At 37.4% G+C, this 20,003-nt stretch overlaps 1 pseudogene; it reads right to left on the reverse strand.

Moving 5' to 3' along the window:
• Positions 1-17,009: 17,009 nt before the first annotated feature.
• LOC113256115 (nuclear ubiquitous casein and cyclin-dependent kinase substrate 1-like) lies at positions 17,010-17,731 on the reverse strand (annotated as a pseudogene).
• Positions 17,732-20,003: the final 2,272 nt, after the last annotated feature.

Here is a 20,003-nt window from a genome sequence, read left to right on the forward strand (position 1 = left end):
TCTGGCTTTCTTTATTAAGAAATTACCAACATTTAATACTTAGCACTTCCGAACAAGCAGAACTTTGCAACTGAATTCACTTCTAAGTTTTAGTAGATTTGTTTTGCTGGAAAAAAGTTGTTTATATCTTAAATTATTTTATATGTCTTCTTTATTTTTTTCTGTCCAGGCTACTGGGATAAATGCCTCTTAAGCTAACCAATGACTTTTCAAAGATAGACCATTTGATCTGGTGTTTGTAGAAATTCACTGAACAAAAACTGTCCCTAAAATTTTATTGAAATCTTACCAGAACCAAGAGAAACACAGAAGTCCTCCTTTTGCCTATGTTTCCAGGATTCCGGTATAAAACCGCTGCCATTTGCACTGTACGCTAATGACAAGCTGGATGTTGGCATGAAAGCCAATATGTTCTTACACTGCTTTTTGAGACAAGTAATAATCAGTCTGTCATCAATGTCATGCTGCAATCAGGCTTTGACAAGGTTTGCAAATAACTTGAAAGGAATTGCTTATCCCTGAACACTGCAGATCAAAACCAGACCTGAACAAAAACTAAGAGTCTGCTGTGCGTCAGCTGCACAGTCTCTGGGAACGTGCCGTGCATAAGCAGAGGGAACAACCAACCCCTCATCTCCCCCTTCTCCTCCATGTTTAATTTTTTATTAAGAAGAACTTTCTCTGCTACCAATCCCAGAAACTCACTATTCAAAACCATGATGGAGCCACCTAGAAGGCCCAGCCTGACTGGAAGTACCAGTTGTATTATTCCTGCAAATGTTTGGAAAAGTAACACTCCCATCCTTGGGGTAGTTTGTTTTCTTTACTCATGAGCTGCAGGCAGGATTTGTGATCAAACTCAGCAATGCCATCAGCGAGGGGACCATGTGCATGTGGGACTGAGGCACCAACTGCTTTCTTTTCCTCTCTTCCGCTTCTCAATCCTTCCCACCCCACAGAGGAAGTGACATGTGTATTACTTATTCACAGCTGTTCCTGGCACTTGTCGATTGATAGCTTTTGCAGTCCTAAGAAACAAGTGTAATTTATACAATGTTAAGAATACTTATATAAGTTAAACTTATAAAAGTTTGAGGACAAGATCCTATGGGAGCAAAAGAGATTTTTTGAGATGTGTCAGCTGGTCACAGTTCTGCTCAGAACTTCAAAATATGTTTGTACTTCATGTGAGTATAAATAGCTGGACAGCCACATGACATGTGGACTTAGGCATTCGTGAATCGTGCCCAAAACATGAGCATAGATTTGAGATGTGAACTAATTTTTTATTTTATTTTAGCATAAGAGAAGAATTTAGTTCAGTTATCTTGTTCTTTATAAGGAACCCTGAAAATCAGGTGTTACTGAGGGCAAGACAATCAAAGCTAAGTGAAGATGGGAATGAAGAGAAGAAAGCAAATGCATCATAAGTGAAAAGACCACATTATAAAAAGAAAGGAGATGCAGAACATATTTAAGATCCTATTTCAGGTGATGATAGTCATCCAAGACCACAGACCTATACGCTGTAAAAAGAACTGTGCAATAAAAGGTCATTTAAAAATATATGCTGAGCATCATAATATTGGCTCAGTATCATGTTAGATATTATGAAATAAGCATGATGTATAAGAATGAATCCTTATTTTTTCAAGGAGTTTATAGTCCGTTTAGAGAAAGGATACCAGTGCACATGAGCACGTGGCAGTAATTGTTTGAAAGTACATAATGTAAGCATCGAAATATGAGACAAGAACCACTCGTGAGCTATACTGAGGACTTGTATCAAATATCCATAAGCAATTTCTTTAAGCCACATTTGTTTATGTCCCAATTTTCCCAGTCTTCTAAGCTTACTTGTTAGCATTTAACTATAATCCAAGGTCCATTCTCAGGAATACGGAAAGTTCAGACCCCACCTCTGTTGTGTCTGAGGTCCCCACACCGTGGGCTGCACTTATATACATAGGCTGTCACTTGTCACGTCTCAATTCTGACCACAGAGCTGGGGTTCTTCAACCATTGCCTCTGTCCATCATTGTGTCTCTCTGCTGCTCCTGTTCTACCTAGTCAAGCTCACCCCAAGCCATGAATATTTATAGACCCATACTTTGGCTTCCCTACCACAGTTTACCTGAGACTATATTGGTTTAACAAACTGAACCGAAGTTTTAAGGACTGCATCAAGGAGTTATAATGCAGAAAACAAAAAACAAAACAAACAAACAAAAAACACCTTAAAGTTGATTATAAAGTAGCACGTCTCTTGTGTCCATGCCCGCTTTTTTGCTGAAGCCTTACTACAGTGCTCTTCTGTCTTCCCCTGGAAGCGGAGATCCTTCTCTCCCAACTAGATCTCCACCCTCCCTCTCTGGTTTCCTCAGTGCAAATCCGGAAATCAGTTAACATGACAACATGACAACACCTCAGGTGTGTGGCCCTGCTCAGAATGAAGTCAGATTCCTATATAATTGACAAAGCCCGTTAAACCCTTTCTATTAAGGGGTGCCTCTGTGGCTCAGTCAGTTAAGTGTCTGCCCTCGGCTCAGGTCATAATTCTGGGATCCTGGGATTGAGCCCCACATCTGGCTCCCTGCTCACCAGGGAGCCTGCTTCTCCCTCTGCCTCTCCCCCCTGCTTGTGCACTCCATCTCTTTCTCTCTCTCTCTCAAATAAATAAAATCTTTAATAAAAATAAATAAATAAACCTTTTCTACCGAGTAAACTTTAGAACCCAGTATTTTAATTGACAATTTTTAAAATTACATTCCTGAAAACTCTACCTTCATATTCAATTACGAAGTTCAATGTAGCAGATTTTGCATACTGTTTAACAGGAAAGTTTTTCAATTCCCAATATGTAATACTGAGGTCTGTAAATAAACATATTTATTCTTTCCCTATTTCCCAGATTCATCTTTGTTTCCCTTTCCATGATAGTAGGAAAAATTAACCTAGAATTCTCATGATGGAACCTTCTCCCTTACGGAAGACTAAACTGTGATTTCAAGTTAGTCATTTTTGAAGAAACCATAAGGAATTCATATTCTAAGATATTAAGTAGTTTAAGTATTTGTGTTTCTCGTCTATTTCAAATGGCTCAGCATACTTCCAAAATAATCATAAAGGGCACCAATTGCTCTAGGAGACTCAGAGGTAATTGGGCACAGCATCAAGGACAGAGATCCGTGGCAGCATACTAGAGACCTTCTGGTGGGCTCACATTACTCCACTAAATCATTCGTCCGCCAAATAATTGCAGAATGCTTGTTAGGGAAGGTTCTCTGCTGGAGCTGATGAGTCAGTGAGGAACAAGAAAGTGGAGTACTGACCTTCAAGGAGACTATACAACAACCAAAAAGACAAAGCGTGACCAAGAACAGAAATAAATAAATAAATAAAACATTTACACATTGTACTGAGTGCAAGGAAGGAGATAGACAATGTTAGGATAAATTGAAAATAAATTGAATTGTTCTTAAACATATGAAAACAGTCTAACCTCCAAAAAGAGAAAAAAATATAAATTAAAAGTATAGTGATGGCACTTTGTACCTACTTATTGACAAAGATTGGAAGTTTGATAGCACATTCTATAAGCAGGAATAAAGGAAGAGGGTATTTTGATTGTGGATATAAATCAATTCATCCTGTATGGAAAGTAATCTGACAATATCTATCAATAGATAAAAACATAACTTTTGACCCTTACTTCAGAAATAGAAATAGAGGCTATAAATTTTTTTCTCGTTTATACAACATATGGTGTCATGTACAAGGTTATTCATTGCGCATGTACAAGGTTATTCATTGCAATGCATTTTTAATAAGAAAGATTTGGATAATATCAAAATATCCATCAACAAAATGCCAGTTTAATAAACTATACTACATATATATAAATTAGATGCAGGGTAGCCATAACATAGAATGAGAACACAGGTTTTTGTTTGTTTGCAGATATGAGCCAACTTACAAGTGTTTTAAAAAAAACTGTTAAGACTGTACAGTTTATATACTAAGCTAAAAAGAATGTATGTATTTTTGTTTGTATATACCTAAAATGCCTCTGAAAAAAGGGAGTGGGATGAAGCTTTTCCAAAGTACATATTTTCTTTTGTACCTTTTACATTTTGAATTATGTGAATATATTGTCTGTTTTTAAATATTTAGATTTTTTTAATACAGATAAAAATACCCAGTAGTGTCGACTATGGAATTCATATTACCAGCTCGATAAGCTATAGGTCTGAGAGCAAAGTTCTTGAAAAATTCATGATGTAAGATCCAACTAAAGAAAATACACATTAGAATCTATTAGGTTCAAGGTTCTGTGCTCTTGGGATATCAAATTAAAATACAGACATTATTCTTAGGAGAATATAGTTTGGTGGAGGAACTGGATATTTCTATAAAAGGTAAATGGTGATAAATGTAATTAGTAGGAATACAAAGACTTTTTCAGTTTTACTATATCTTTCAAAATTCTTCCAGAGTTACCATGAAGTATTGGGTTCAAATAAATACTAAAAATTTCTAGTATGTGATTTATAAAACACCATTCATTTGATGTAAACCTCCAAGGCATTATAGGGCACACCCTTCAAATATTATTGGCATATATGACAAAAACTATTCATTCAAAGGATATAGAAAAGGAATTCTGAAGAACCCTGAGTTGAACACCTATTTAATTATACTTATCGCTAAGATCACCCAAAACCTTCTTCCAGTCAGAAATCTGATGTGTCCCACAGAAATTACATAGAATAGACTCTAAATAGCACAGTTAGGAGATAAATTAACTATTTTAAAATCACTCAATCTGTTTATTTTCTGTTAAGCAGCATTTCATTTTCCACTCATAGTTTTTATTAAATGGTTTTGAAAGTACAACAATATATGCAAACTACTTGTTCTTTGTTGTTATTTTTGTCTAAAAATGTGTGAGCTTGAGATTAATGGAAAATCTATACTATTCCCCAAAGCAAACAGAAAGAAGGTAAAAACAGACATGAAGAGTCAAAACAAAACTACAAAGTTACAAATCTGAATATCATAAAAAGTGATAAAATAGCAATAATACGTGATCAAATAAGTCACTTCTATTTCACCTTGTTTTGAGGGATGGATCCGAAATCTGTGGAGCTTAAGGGTATGAATAATGAGCGAGTGGCTTTTTGGGAATAATAGTGATAATTTTACAAATGCAAATTTAGAGCCACGGCCTTGGAAGGGCCCTTGCAGGTGAGAGAGACCCTGAAGGCTACGGGTCTTTTGCTCCACAGAAATCCACTCTGCTTTTCTTACCAAATAGCATTTTTCCTTTAAACTTCTTTCTTTAGGTTTAATCTGAATATTTATTTGGGGGGAAGGATGTAAATATCAATAAGGTCCCTGGTAATTAAAAGAAGTTTTCCATCTCACTGTGTAGATGACACTCTGATTGTTTTAGGTCTTCCTCATTTAAGAAAGTAAAACGAAATCTGCCATATCAGATTCATAACAGACCAGAAATTTCCACTTGCAGAACATAGCATCTTGCAATCCAATTTACATACTGTTCTTTTAGCCCACGTGTGGAAATTCAACAATGATTTTTTTCACTCCTCACAGTGGTTTTCAGTAGCAGCTCTAACAAATTCTCCCACCATCAAGCATTTATTAGAATGTGAGAGCACACAGCTCTTCTCCTTCTGAGAGTGTGCTTCCTTTTCGGTCTTGACTGCAGAGGTATGCTCAATTTCCCGATAGTAAGAAAAAGGCAGACATTTCTAAGTTTTCTCTCTTTCATTATGCTGGGCGCGGGGGCTGCAGCAGAGAACCAGCTTCCACTAATTCTGGTAACCACGTTATCTAACTCTCAAAACAGGGAAAATGACGGGGAAGAGAGGAGGCAGAAGTTCTGAGAAGCATCCCCTGGTTATTGTTGCTAGGGCAACTGCTACTTGGCATCCTCCAAATAGTCATCGTCTGTCACACTTGGGGTATAATTCACAGACATACAACACATCTGAGTGGATTGGGAAAAAAAAAAGGCGGGGGAGGGGATAAAGATTCATGTAAATAAATGAGAGAATTTTAAATAGGCACATAAACAAAAGTGCATGCCTAATATTTAGAAAGGAGAGAGAGGAGAGAGGCATGAGAGGAATACAGTTCTGAAAATGATTGTCACTGCTAAATATTAGTGGTTTTCTTATTGCACAAATTAGTTAGCCTCTACCCATTTCCCAATAATTGTCTACCCATCTGCCTCCTTTATAAAAATCCCTTCTTCCTTCAAATACTAGTCTTCTGTAGTATGACATTGAATCAAATATGTGCAAAGATGTCGATGTCATTTTCCTGTTCACAACCCTTAAGAGAGCAAAGAAGATTTAAAAGTACTTCTTCCTTGTTTCATAGAATGTCTGCCTCAGAAGCAGGACTGGCTTTGTTAGAAGATAAAGCATTTATTACCCAAACAATCATTCACAAAAAACAGGCATGAGCCCTGAAACACACTTGCTTCACTCTAAGTTGTACCTTTCATTTTTCTTATGTCTTCATTCCTTAGAGCCAGGGTGTCTGCTTAATCTTTCGAATCACTGTTTCTTCTTCATGACATTATAGGAACGTTATCTTATACATTGTGAAAAAAGAGGTATCACCGCTCAAATTGTAAAGCAGAAAAGCAAGCCTCACGATATCTGTCATCAAAAAACCCCAACAGTTCCAACCTCCTCTTAGCATTCACTGGTGTCAGCGTCATAAAACGTGCAGGAAACTCATACCAATGTATCACATTTACAAAAATGCGTTTAATAGCAAATGCATTTTTGGAAGCAAGTGGGAAGAAGGAGAAAGATTTTAACCAAATACACTGAATGAATTAAAAAAAAAAAAGCATGACGGGTTAAAGAGAATGAAATAAAATCAGAAAAAGCAACTGCTCTAATGGTTTCACCAGAAGCTTTTCTTTTCCCTTTAGAGAGAACTGCTAAAGTTCTCCTATGAAAGCCAAATGTATACTTTCACATAACCAAAATAATGGAACTAGACACTAAGCAAATAAAGAAAAACAATCACTTAATTACTATGCTTAACACTGTGCGTTGGTTCCACCAAATTGGTCAGGCTTCAGGATTATTTTACATGTTTCTTTTTAATGGAGTCACCCAAATTTTGTGAACCAATACACTCACTGCTTGGAAGTCTAGGGAAAGGATAATTATCACAGAATGCTAGCCATAATAAAAATGATAGTTTACTTCTGCTAAACATTTATTATCTGCCAGACACTATCATATAAACTTTATGGGGATTACTTCACTTAATGCTCACATTAAAATTATGAGGTAGATACTGAATTATTCTTATTGTACAGATTAAGGAATTAAAGCACATAGAAGCTACATAACAGGCTCACATTTAAATAATAAGGAAATCGTAATACCAAGATAGAACCTGTTTTTAACGTTAGTGTCACGTACTATAGAAACTTGGTTGGAGGTCCACCTCTACTTGGGCCCATGATCTCTTTTCACCTGGAGTATTTCAATGCATTTGGGCTACAGCTTCCCTATCTAACCCCCACCTTTTATATGGCAGATGCTCTTGACTGTCCTTCTTTCTGGATCTCTGGTTCCCACCCCAGATCTCTTAGGACACTTACATTTGCCTCGAACACTAATATGGCAGGTGAAGGCAACTAATTCTTCCCCTTCTCTACTGGCATCATTTTGCCTGGGTAGATATCGAATCCTTGGTAATACCTTCTACCAATTTCTGCCTCCTTTCTTTGTTGAAACACCTGGGATATTTTATCATGTGAATTTGCATTTCCTCTGCTTTGCACTTAGGGAGTTGGTTGCAGCACCTCCTCCCTCGCCACCACACACATACAGACACACACACACGGGAATACACTCACCCTTGATAATTCTTATGCTTATTCTCCAACATGCAGACTAGAACTGCCCAGCATCACATAACCTGTACCCTGATATTAAGGATAAAACTCTCATGAGAATAAAGTCTGAGCATCTTGAGAGCAATGACTTGAGTTTTACTGATTTCTTTATCTGCATCTCAAATAAATACCTAGTGCTGTTCCTTATGCACAGATTTCAATAAGTGATTGTAAATTAAATGGGATCATCTGCCAAGAAACTAGTTTTTTAATTTACATTAATGAGTATACCTAATCAGGATAAGCTAGGCTGTGAACTAACAAGCATGCCCAAATGTCAGTGGCTTTTCATAAAAAAAGCTTATTTTTTACTCACCTAGTCCATGCCCCGCAGGGTCGCATGGAGACTGCTCATCATGGTCATTCGTGTTACAGGCTGAGAGAGCCTCCAACTCAACAGGATCCCATGTGGCTGAGACAGGGAAAAGGGTAATACGGCAAAACACATAGCTTCTTTAAATTTCCGCCCAGAAGTGACATACCTAATCTCCTCTCACATATTATTCATCAACAACAAGACAATATGGCCATCCCAAACTTCCAAGAGCGCAGGGAAGCGCAACCTCTCAATACTGCCGCACTGGAGATTAGGTTGCGATATACGCATTTTGGAGAGACACATTCAGTTCATAACACTTGGATATTTTGCTCATATTTCATAGCATAAGACATGGAAAGGGACTATCAGTGAATCAGGAAGCAAGGTGCCCTACTAATATGTCCCTTAGTGAGATAAGAATATGATATTATCTAAATTTGTTTCTTCTCTGAACACTTACATTTGTGAACTTTATGAAGTCAAGGGTCCTCTTTGTGCCTAGCCTAAAACCTCTCAATGTGTTTATGTCCAAAAATGCCAACACTGTATCTGAAAAAAATCCTGTGTACGGATTTTGTATATAATGCGTGTATGTGAGTGTATGTGTATGTGTGTATATAGGAGGATACACACATACACAAAGAGAGAGAGAGAGAATGCATGAATGAGTGCTGGATAAATCCAAACTATAATGCCACTCATAAAATCTCCCAATAATGAATACAAATTTTACTTTTAAAAAAGGTGTTATCAAGATGCAGTATGTTCAAATTTTATAGCAGGAAAATCATTTAATCAAAGATCAGATTCCTACCTAGTGCCATGATTCACACATGGTATAGGGAGTCAGTGGCTCCAAGATTATCTTCCCAAAAAATGAGCATACTACATGGGTAGGAGACAGGGTAGAAGACAGCTCCTCCTTTCACCCAATCAGTACTAGCTTTCTTAGAAAGTAAAGAGCAAAAAAGCAATATTTGCAAAAAGCAAATATTCTAAAAAAGAAGAAAAAACTGAGTCAGCCCGTAGTTATTTTTACGTAGTCAATCATAGTGATTTGATTTTTCCATGGCATGAAATCTCTTTCCTTTGAGCTTCATGTATGCTTTATAGATTATTTCTGAAACATACACCAGGAAGTTCAAGTACTCTAGTAATGATTTCCAAACATCGGAGATTCTTCCGAAAATGTTACTATATCCTGTATCCTGCCTTACAGTGTATATCTATACTATGTTTACTCCTGGACATCCAGACATAACTGGGGGATTATGAATAGGACGAAATTGAGAAGCATCTAGTTGCATGGAGAATAAGAATTCTTCTAGGGGTCAAATCTACTCTTAAGGTAACATGGATCATGCAACTATGAGTTTGATTTAGTTATAAGACCCTAATAGTTAAAAAGGAATAGAGATTCTGCGTACAGCCTGATATCTATTGTAAAAAATCTGATGCTGGCTCAGGCCCTTGAATGCATATCCATATGCCAGGGAGGGAGGAATCTTAAGGTATGCTAAAGGATGGATCTGCTGAACTCTGTCACATACATGGGCCCAAGAAACACTGTGTTTGAACGTCACACACAGAAGGGAACTTTCCCCCATAATCCCCTCCAGAGTCTCCACACAGCTGTGGGGCCCCCTAAGGCTGAAGGAACCACTAAAAGATAATATCTCTACTCAGAAAAGCAACAAGGGAGATGACCACACTCTGAGGTGGAAAACAAGTCATGCCAGTGCACACAACCCCAAAGAGAGGAATGAGAGTGGCTACTTTGCCGACAGAGTGGAAGCAACCTTCAGAAAGGAATTGCTGGATCTGGGCAGAGCAATAAAGGGGTTCATCACACCCGGAGAATAGCAAGTACACCCTCAGTGGAGGAATTGGAGCTGTTGTCAGGGAATAAACTGCTCTGCCTAAAATAGAGGCAAGGAGAAGTGGCAGAACACTCCAGATCTGAGGACCCCTAGCTTTCGACAGTGGCCACAGCAGCAAGGGATGGCTACGCCATGCAGAGCAGTTTTTGGCATTGTCCAGTTGTATCTCTACCTATGTATTTACTTTTAAACATTTGACGGATCCGTGGAGACATATATGAGTCCAAAGTCTTTGCAAGAAGCTAAAGTTTATGTATTGTCGGTACATCTTAGCACAATCTTCTTTCTTATTAATTTAGATATGTATATGACTTCGTGTATACTCTTCAACTGTTGAGGTTGGGAAAGTTCAGATTTCTTAGTGTCGTCATTTTCAAACTTAGAGGTAATTTTGTATTACATTATGGGGCATGTTTGTTAAATGGCAGTTCTAGAGGCAATTTGGTTCCCCCCATACATTTTTGCAAAGCAAACCAGAGGATGGAAAACTTTCAAAAAGGGTATATTTTGAAAACTGTTCTTGAACATGTGATGTGGATCGTTCTTAGATTAAGTCACAGGGAACAATCCTTCCTTACCTAAGTGTGTCATGCTTTCCATGACTCTGTTTCGATGATCTTTTGTCATGATAATTTATTTTCTGAAATCTTGACAATCCTTCGAAAATATGGTTACTCTAAATTTCTACAAAGAATATGCCAGGTCAACAGTTGTTCCTGAGCTTTCTTTGTTCTTTTCTTTTCTGTGTGTGTGTGTATACGCATGTGTGTACCTGTGGTTGCATGCATCAGACACCTCTAGTCGTAACAGCTCTCATAGGAAGCCACAATTCCAAATAAAGGGATGGGAAAGAATTTCTGAATCTCCTCTGAAGTGAGAGCTTGAAATAAGCCCTCACTGCAGTATGAAGTTAGTCTCCAGAGGGTTTGCTCATACTGAGAACTCAGTAAACATTTGTTGAGTGATGAAATCACATTTTCATACATTTAATTGTAAAGCTCACCTGATCGGTTATCCAAAATGATGAAAAAATTGTGTCTATGATCCCTAATTGACAAATTCAGTCTCTAGAGCCAAGAAAAGTCATAGGTCCCACTATATCCTCAAGGCCTTTTATTCGAATTGTATATCTTTATTTGGAGAGTTCCTACTTATATTGAATTGAAAATTTGCCTCTTTGCAACATCACCTATTAGGTCCAATGATTTTTCTCTGAAGCTTCACAGAAAAAGTCTACCATACCACCCAACCTATATAAGATAATTTCAAAAATTTTAAAGCAGTCATATATATGCATTATATATATACATATAAAGCATGCATTATATGCACAAATATTTTAAATCAGTCATTATATGTACATTAATATATTATATAATGCTTTATATAATAAAGTAGTATTATGTAAAATTTATGTATAAAATTGTGCATTATATGCACAAATATTTTAAATCAGTCATTATATGTACATTAATATATTATATAATGCTTTATATAATAAAGTAGTATTATATAAAGTTTATGTATAAATGCTTTATATAATAAAGTAGTATTATATAAAGTTTATGTATAAATTATATAAAGTTTAGTATCTCCAATTTTAACCATTCTTGCACTATCCTTCACCACCTAGGTCATTCTTCCTTCTATTTCATCCACTTTTTCATGACCTTGTTTAACTGATTGAATGCAAAGTTCCACATATGAACTAATCAGTACTCATGGTTCACTCTTTTAATAAATACTTAATGAGCACTTATTATAAGACAGTTATTACAGCAAGGACTAGTGGTTAAACAAGACTTGTAGTCTTTACCTGCCTTTGGAGCCTTAAAGTCAAAGATAGTGCTGGGATTATGGTAAAGATAATCATATTAATATTAAATTACAACTGTGGTAACTTTACATTAAGAATAAAGTGGATAACAATGTTTTTCTTTGGACATTATAAGTATATTACAAAAATATAAAATTATGTCAGTATTTTTAGAATCCACATCAAAAGTTTAATTAAAATAAAATCAGTGGTCATTCATGTTTTCATATAATTTGCTAATAAGGTCAGTCATACAGATAGACACTTTTGACATTGAATTTCTTAGAATGTATGAAAGAAGCAAAACCAGAAAAGGAAGAGCCTAAGGGAAAAATGATAAAACATCTCCAGATTTCTGATAAATTATAACTTGTAAAAAGAAAGCATATGTTTAAACAACCAAATAAACAAAAAACACAAATAAAAACCTAGAAATCCTTATACTTAAAAAGTTAATAATTTTGGTTTTCCTTGAGACAGCATTGCATAGTGGACAGAGTACTGAAATAAAAATTAGAAAAATGGATACCAATCCAGATGGTTTAGGCTAAAATCACTTTATTCTTGTTGAGGCTAGTATCCTTATAAGAAATATGGAATTTAAAATTTCCCTTCTTCCCTAATTATCATCCCAAGTGCTAATTCATTTGATAATATTTTGAGAACAATATTATATAAAGCATGAAAGTGCTTTAAAAAAAGAATAAGCCACAATACCAAGGTAAGTATTTTTTTTTAACAGAGAAAGGAAAGAAATTATGATTATAGCCAATAGGGACTAACAGGTATTGACTGACTCTCCAACCATAAACAGCTATAAAATGGTTTTGTCATGCACAGACAGTGCAGAGCCTTAAAAAAAGAACACATGTTAAGTAATGTCCACATTTACCTCAGCTTCCTATCTGGAGACACTTTCTAAGTGGGGACATAGAGAAGTAAAGACAAGCAGTATTGCTGGGCAGACAAATCTTTTTGTGATGATTTGGGGCTGCTAAGGGGGGGGCAGAAATTTATGAGACAGAATACTGGGGAGGAGAGACATACACAGAGAAAGAAATTAGGAATCTGCAGGGGGTCTCTTTTGATTCTTTTATGAAATACTAAATTGCATTTGCTCGAGGTGTGACATCTTGGGGTCTGAAAGAGATCTGAATGGGAGCTGAATGAAAATTCTAGAGGTTTCTCAGTGCTGAGAACACTAAGCAGTCAGAGTACATAAACCTCACTGAAAACTAGGGACTTTTATTTCAGACTTCAGAAAGACCAAGTCTTAAGAGTAGGGCTATTCCAGACATGTCCAAGCCTTGACAGGATCATGCTGACCTGTGAGCAAATTAATCACTTGCCAAAACAAAACTTAATATTCTTTAAAAGAGGCTACATTGTTCAGATTTCAACAATATAACATCCACAGTACCCAGTATAAAAGCAAAATACCAGACATGGGAATAAACAGAGAAAAATGAAGACGAGACAGTCAATAGACACAGATACACAGATGACACAGCTAGTACAATTACGGAGATGAAGGCACTGACAGAGCCATGAGAAATACATTCAAATGTGTAAAGGACAAAGTGAACATAATAAATAAACTATGGGAAAACCTGAGTGGAGAAAGAACAAGTATAAAAAAGAAGTTCTAAAACTGAAAAATACAATATCTGAAATGAAATAAAAGCACAATTGGGCACTGCTGAAGAAAATATCAGGGAATTGAAGACAGGCCACAGAAATTATGCAAACCAAACACAAACTATAAAAGAATAAAAACAAAAAAGGTCTCAGCTATCTGTAGGTCAATATCAAGCACAGGTAAAAAGGTGTAAAAATGTTTTAAAAATATCAGCTTCTATCAGCAACATAAAAGAAACACAATTCATATAAACACAAAGAAAGCACAGTAAGGACACCATTGTCAAATGGCTAAAACTCAATGATAAATAGAAAAATCTTAAAAGCTGCCAAATAAAAAAGACATTATATAACAGGAAAAACTAACAAGAGACACCACTGACTTTTTAAAATAAGAAATTATACATTTCAGAAGACAGTGAAATATTTTAAAATGCTGATATTTTTTTAAAAGTCAATCTAAAATTCAATATATTGCACAAAAATTATTTGAAAATAAAGAGAAAATAAAAACATTTTTGTTAAACAAATCCTGGATGAATTTGTCACCAGCAGACTTAAAATTCAATCAGCGTTAAAGTTCTTTTGAAAGAACAGATACCATATAGAAATTCAAATTTATGTGAGGGAATAAAGAGTAGGAATGATTAATATATGGATATGGTTAATATGAAATATGCTTTTATACCTTCTTAATTTTTAAGAGACCATAGCCTGTTTAAAGTAAGTAGTAATAACAATGTATTTTGAAGTTGATATATTTAGAAGCAAATGATATGAAACAACAGCACAAAAATAGAGGTGGGTAAGGAGAAGTATATTGTCAACATGTTTTACATTAAATAAGAGGTGATAGACTATTACTTTGAGGCAGAGGGTGATAAGTTAAAGATTACTTTATTTTTAAAATAAAGATAAATGAAGGAAGTGTACATGGTTATATAATATAGGAGATAAAGTGTATTTCTAAAGGTAGTTGAATAATCCAACAGAAGGCAATTTACTTAATGAAGCAGCAAACTCCTGAGACCCCTGATACCACACAATGGGGAAAAAAGAAAGAACAAATGGTACCATAGAAAACCAATAACAAGATGAAAACTTAAACCCAATCATAATCATAATTATATTATTGGGGGGGATCTGAATGCACATTTATGGCATAAAAGAATTTCCATTTTCTGTTTCACAAAGGAAAAATCTCAAGTCTTCCCAATTGAGTTTCACATTAACATGGTACTTTATTTGCTTAAAACCTAAATACTGTCAGCTAGGAAGAGATCCACTCTGGTCTATAGATCTTGCCATTTAAATTCTAGGTTTTGGGGGTTTTTTTGATCCTTGGTAAAATTTTATCCAAGAAACAGAAGATATATATATATATATATATATATATATATCTTCAAATATATATATATAAAATATATATATATAATACATACATATATATATATATATATGTATGTATTATATATATATATTCAAAAACATGACCACTAGAGAATGAAAAAGGAAATCAAGAGTAATTTAAGTTTTGGGGCTCCAAGGTAGTTCAGTGGGTTGAGCTTCTGACTCGTGGTTTCGGCTCAGGTCATAATCTCAGAGTTGTGAGATCCAGCCCCCATTCCGGCTCCTCACTCAGCCCGGAGTTTGCTTAAGATTCTCTCCATCCCCCTCTGCTCCTCCCCCCCTCACAAGTGTGTGCTCCTCTCTCTCTAAAACTAATAAATAGGCGTGCCTGGGTGGCTCAGTTGGTTAAGCGTCTGCCTTCAGCTCAGGTCATGATCCCAGAGTCCTGGGACCCCAGCCCCTTGTAGGGCTCCCTGCTCAGCGGGAAGCCTCCTTCTCACTCTGCCGCTCCCCCCGCTGTGCTATCTCTCTCTGTCAAATAAATAAAATCTTAAAATAAATAAATAAATAAATCCGTTAAAAAAAGAGAGTTATTTAAGTTTTTTTTTTTTTAAGATTTTATTTGTTTATTTGAGAAAGAGATAGAGACAGCCAGCGAGAGAGGGAACACAAGCAGGGGGAGTGGGAGAGGAAGAAGCAGGCTCATAGCGGAGGAGCCTGATGTGCGGCTTGATCCCATAACGCCGGGATTACGCCCTGAGCCGAAGGCAGACGCTTAAGGACTGAGCCACTCAGGCGCCCCAAAGAGTTATTTAAGTTTTGATGGCCCTCACCTTTTTTTTTTTTCTTTTTTTAAAAGTTCCTTAAAGACTGTAGCAGAATAAAAGGCTCACTGGCTCAGGGTCTCCTTGAGATAACAAGAGATTAAATTAAAACACACACACACACACACACACACACACACACACACAGTCAAACAAGGTCAAATAACACCATCCCCTGCCCCGCCCGCAAGGTAAAAAATATGAATACTTTTAGTAACAATGCAGAATTCATCTTTATCTCCTACCTGCCCCATCAGTGAAAGTTTAACATCATGATTTTTTTTAGACATCTACACTTGTGTATATAGATATATAAACTTGTATTAGATGACAACTGATTTTAAGTCCAGGTAGAGAAAGAAGCAATCATTTTTAACTAAAATCCTTCTACCTTTTTTTTTTTAAGATTTTATTTATTTATTTGACAGAGAGAGTGAGAGAACACAGGCAGGGGGAACAGGGGGAATAGTAGAGGGAGAAGGAGAAGCAGGCTCCCTGCGGAGCAGGGAACCTGATGCAAGACTCCATCCCAGGACCCTGAGATCACGACCTGAGCCAAAGGCAGACGCTTAACCATCTGACCCATCCAGGCGCCCCAACCTTCTATGTTTTTTGATTAATGTTCAACTTGCTACCATTTAACAAAAAGCAAAATTTCCAAACTGTTCAACTCAAATCTTACTGCTCTAAGACTGTGGTATACCTTCCATTAAAAATAAAAAGATGAAGCAGTCAATTGAATGATTACTTTGACGCGGCTTTCATTGGGAAGGGGAGTGACGACAAAGAGAAGACCATTGACAAAAAATACAATGGTTTTCTTAAAAAAAGGGAGAGAGGGAGTTATTTCTTGTCATTTTAAAGAAGAGGAAAAAAAGCACTGGAAGCCCATGAGTCAAGCCATAGCCAAAATCATGTTCCATCTTAATAAGTAGATTCCCCCCCCCTTTTTTGTTCTTTTTTTAAAATAAAATCTCTCTCCAAGGGGTGCCTGGGTGGTGAAATCAGCTAAGTGTCCCAATCTTGGTTTCAGCTCAGGTCGTGATCTCAGGGTTGTGAGAAGGAGTGGGCTTTGCACTCAAGCCCATGAAGCTGCTTGAGAGTTTCTCTCCCTCTCCCTCTCCCTCTGCTCCTTCCGCTCGTGCCCTCTCCCTCTCCCAAATAAATAAATAAATCTTTAAAAATAAATAAATAAAATAGAATTTCTCCCCAAACCATCAACACTTTTTTAATCCTCCCCAGACTGGGCTTCATATTCAGACTCTATATCCCCTGATTGCTCAGGTGGAGGGCTTGCAGAAGTTTTCTTTTCTGGGGGCTTTCTGGTTTCTCCTCTTCTTCTTTGAGAGAAGGAATCTTTTCCTTTGATGTCTCTGAGGCTGTGGGGTGATCTACTTTTCCCTTTGCCTTTCACAGGGCTTGACGTCACTGCAGTCTTTAGCCTGGATTTGGGCATTTTCTTTTCTCTCAGGTTTGGACTTCTTAACCATCTCTTTGTTTTTCTTTTTTGAGCTGCCATAGTCATTGACATCATCATCTTCTATTAGGAAATCATCATCACTGCCAGAATCTTCCTCCTGGAATGGTGCCTCATCCTCCTCTTCTTGTTCTTCTCCACTGCCCACATCTTCCATGAATACCTCTCTCTCGTTTGGAAACTGCTTTAGAGGCTGCCGGCCTTGCTGGTGCACATTCTTATGGGCTTCTTTTTCATCTTCATTGTCCTCTGCTGAGAATCATCCTTGGTCTTCACATCTTTTTCTTCTGAGTCCTCACTATCTTCCTGTGAATTCTTTCCAGATCACCTCTTATTTTTAGCTTCTCTGGAAGATGATTGAATTTTCTTAGCTGGAAGGTCTCAATCTCTTCCATAATTTTCTTGGCATCATTAATTCCTGACACCAAATAATCAACGACTTTTTTATTTCTATAATAGACAGGCCAAGACATATTCACTGTTGAAACAGGATTGAGTCAAGAAGCCAAAAACAAGGACCACCCCACACCTCCACGCACTCAGAGCACCCCCCTCAACTTTGGCTCATGGGGCTGCTGCTGCTGAACCCCAACCTGCTGGCTTCTCAAACTCCACTGCTTCTTGGCTTAGGGCCCCTTAATCAGATGAACCCCACCACCACCCACCCCCATACCCTGCTCCCCCATCTCTCCAAATGGATGAATCAAACCAGCCCTCATAATTATATTAAATGCTAGTGGACTAGACATTCCAATTAATAGGCTGATAAATCCAATCTACCAGGAAGACAGAAAAATGTTCAATCCCCAATATGGCACCATTTGAAGAAGAGACCATATAGCCACTTAGTGTCAATTTCACATTAGACCCCCTTCACCTGACAGTGATTCATCATGACTAGAGTTGACATATATTCTGTAGACTTCAACCAGCTCCAATATCCAAGTATTTACAGAGTATTATATCTTCAAACATAAACAGTGTCCAAAACCAAAGGACTAATTTTATAGCGAGAAACATGGCAATGGGCACACTACAATGGATTCCACTGGTCTTAATGCATACACCACCACCAGAATTTGCCAAATTGACCTTTCAATAGAGTAGCTTATTGAGGTTGGAACTGAGGCACAAGTTCAGATATGTTATTATGTAAGGATAAGTACCACCCTCAAGGATGCAATATACATTCTTAATTGGCAACCAGTGTATGGTGCTATGTCTTCAATTGATAGAAATCATAGATCTAGAAATCAAGATGCAAAAGTGAAAATGTTTACCTGTTTACTACCACTTTTCTTAACCCATGCTTCTGGTCCTTGCAACACTAACCTCAGTAAAGATCTTTGGAAATCCTGGTTTTCCAAATGTTTAACTCTTCTAATTAGTGCCAGCAAGGGTCTTGAAAGGTTCTATTCAAAGCTATCTCCCCAGCCAAGCTTACAGATAAAACTCGTAGGTATCTGTACTTGGCCCTAACTTTGTTTTTCGAGGTCACGGTGCCCCACGTTCTCAGAAAATAGACCACAACTACAAAACATATTTTCCTCTAGCTGGACCACAGCCCACATCCAGGACAAGCCTGTGACAGAGCCCTTTGAAAAACCTATCACCTCCTGCTCTACCTGGCCAAGAGCTGACCCCTTTCCCCATGGGTGCAGCTACAACCCTCTCACATCCTAGGTGCAGCCTAACAGAAACTCAGAGCCGACATTTCTCTTGATGTCTGGCCCCTCTCCTCCTTCAGAGAATGAATAAACTCTGTCCCGCTTGTTGCTCTATTCTTGGTGCAATTCTTTGTCATCCCTGGCACCAGACACCCTAACAAATCTCAGTAGATTTTGTTCTCTGGCTATTGCCTGAGAACTTTGAACTCAAGTGCCCAAAGAAAAGCAGAAACATGGAGAAGTCACGGACCTGAGGGTAGTGTCCCTGATTATCACAAGGAGCTAGGACTACTGTTACACAATAGAGGAACAAGTTTAGCACTCAGACGGCACACTTCAGCATTTTTTTGGTGCCCCGTTTGCACAATCTAACCAGCTAATGAATAAGTATAGCAGCCACATCCAAAGAATGGCATGGTGACCAGGCTCTCAATACCCTCAGATCTCAGGTTGTTCATCACACCACTAAGTAAACTTTCTAAATGAGTTTAGTTTCTAGCCAAAGGAGAGGGGAATCTTGAATGGCTAGTAGAGGATGGAGATGATGCGTATCAATTGTGGCCAAGAGACTGGTTTCAGTGGGAGAGGCTATAGTTCATCTCACTAAACTTCCTATGACACATTTGCTCTGGGAAGTAAGGCCCATCAGAGTCCTAATGGATCTGTTCCCAGAAATTTTATGAAGTGGATTCAAGTGGCACAAAGGATGAACTATAGTGGATGCAGTCCTGTGCAACCCAGCACACCAGCCCTTTAGTACTGAAGGAACTATTCTCCTAGTTGTTGGAAGCATTGGTAGGAGATAGCTGTCAGATGTGAGCCCTCTCTGCAAACTGTGTCAGCTAGAGAGAGCAAACTCATCCAAGGCTACACATCTTCTTAGTACAACCTAAAACCAACAACTGATTGATAAGGGCCTTAAAAGTCCAGTTACTTTGCTCCAGTTCAGAACAACTTTGAAGGTTTGTCCCAGAGTTTGATATTCCCATCAGAAGAACTGGCACCTTTGTTGTAACTGCATTTTAACCCAACTTCTCCTTCACCATAGGTAGGTTATTTATCCCAAGAGAACTCTCTG

The sequence above is a fragment of the Ursus arctos genome, unplaced genomic scaffold (assembly GCF_023065955.2).
Source record: "Ursus arctos isolate Adak ecotype North America unplaced genomic scaffold, UrsArc2.0 scaffold_4, whole genome shotgun sequence".
Classification (NCBI taxonomy): Eukaryota; Metazoa; Chordata; class Mammalia; order Carnivora; family Ursidae; genus Ursus; species Ursus arctos.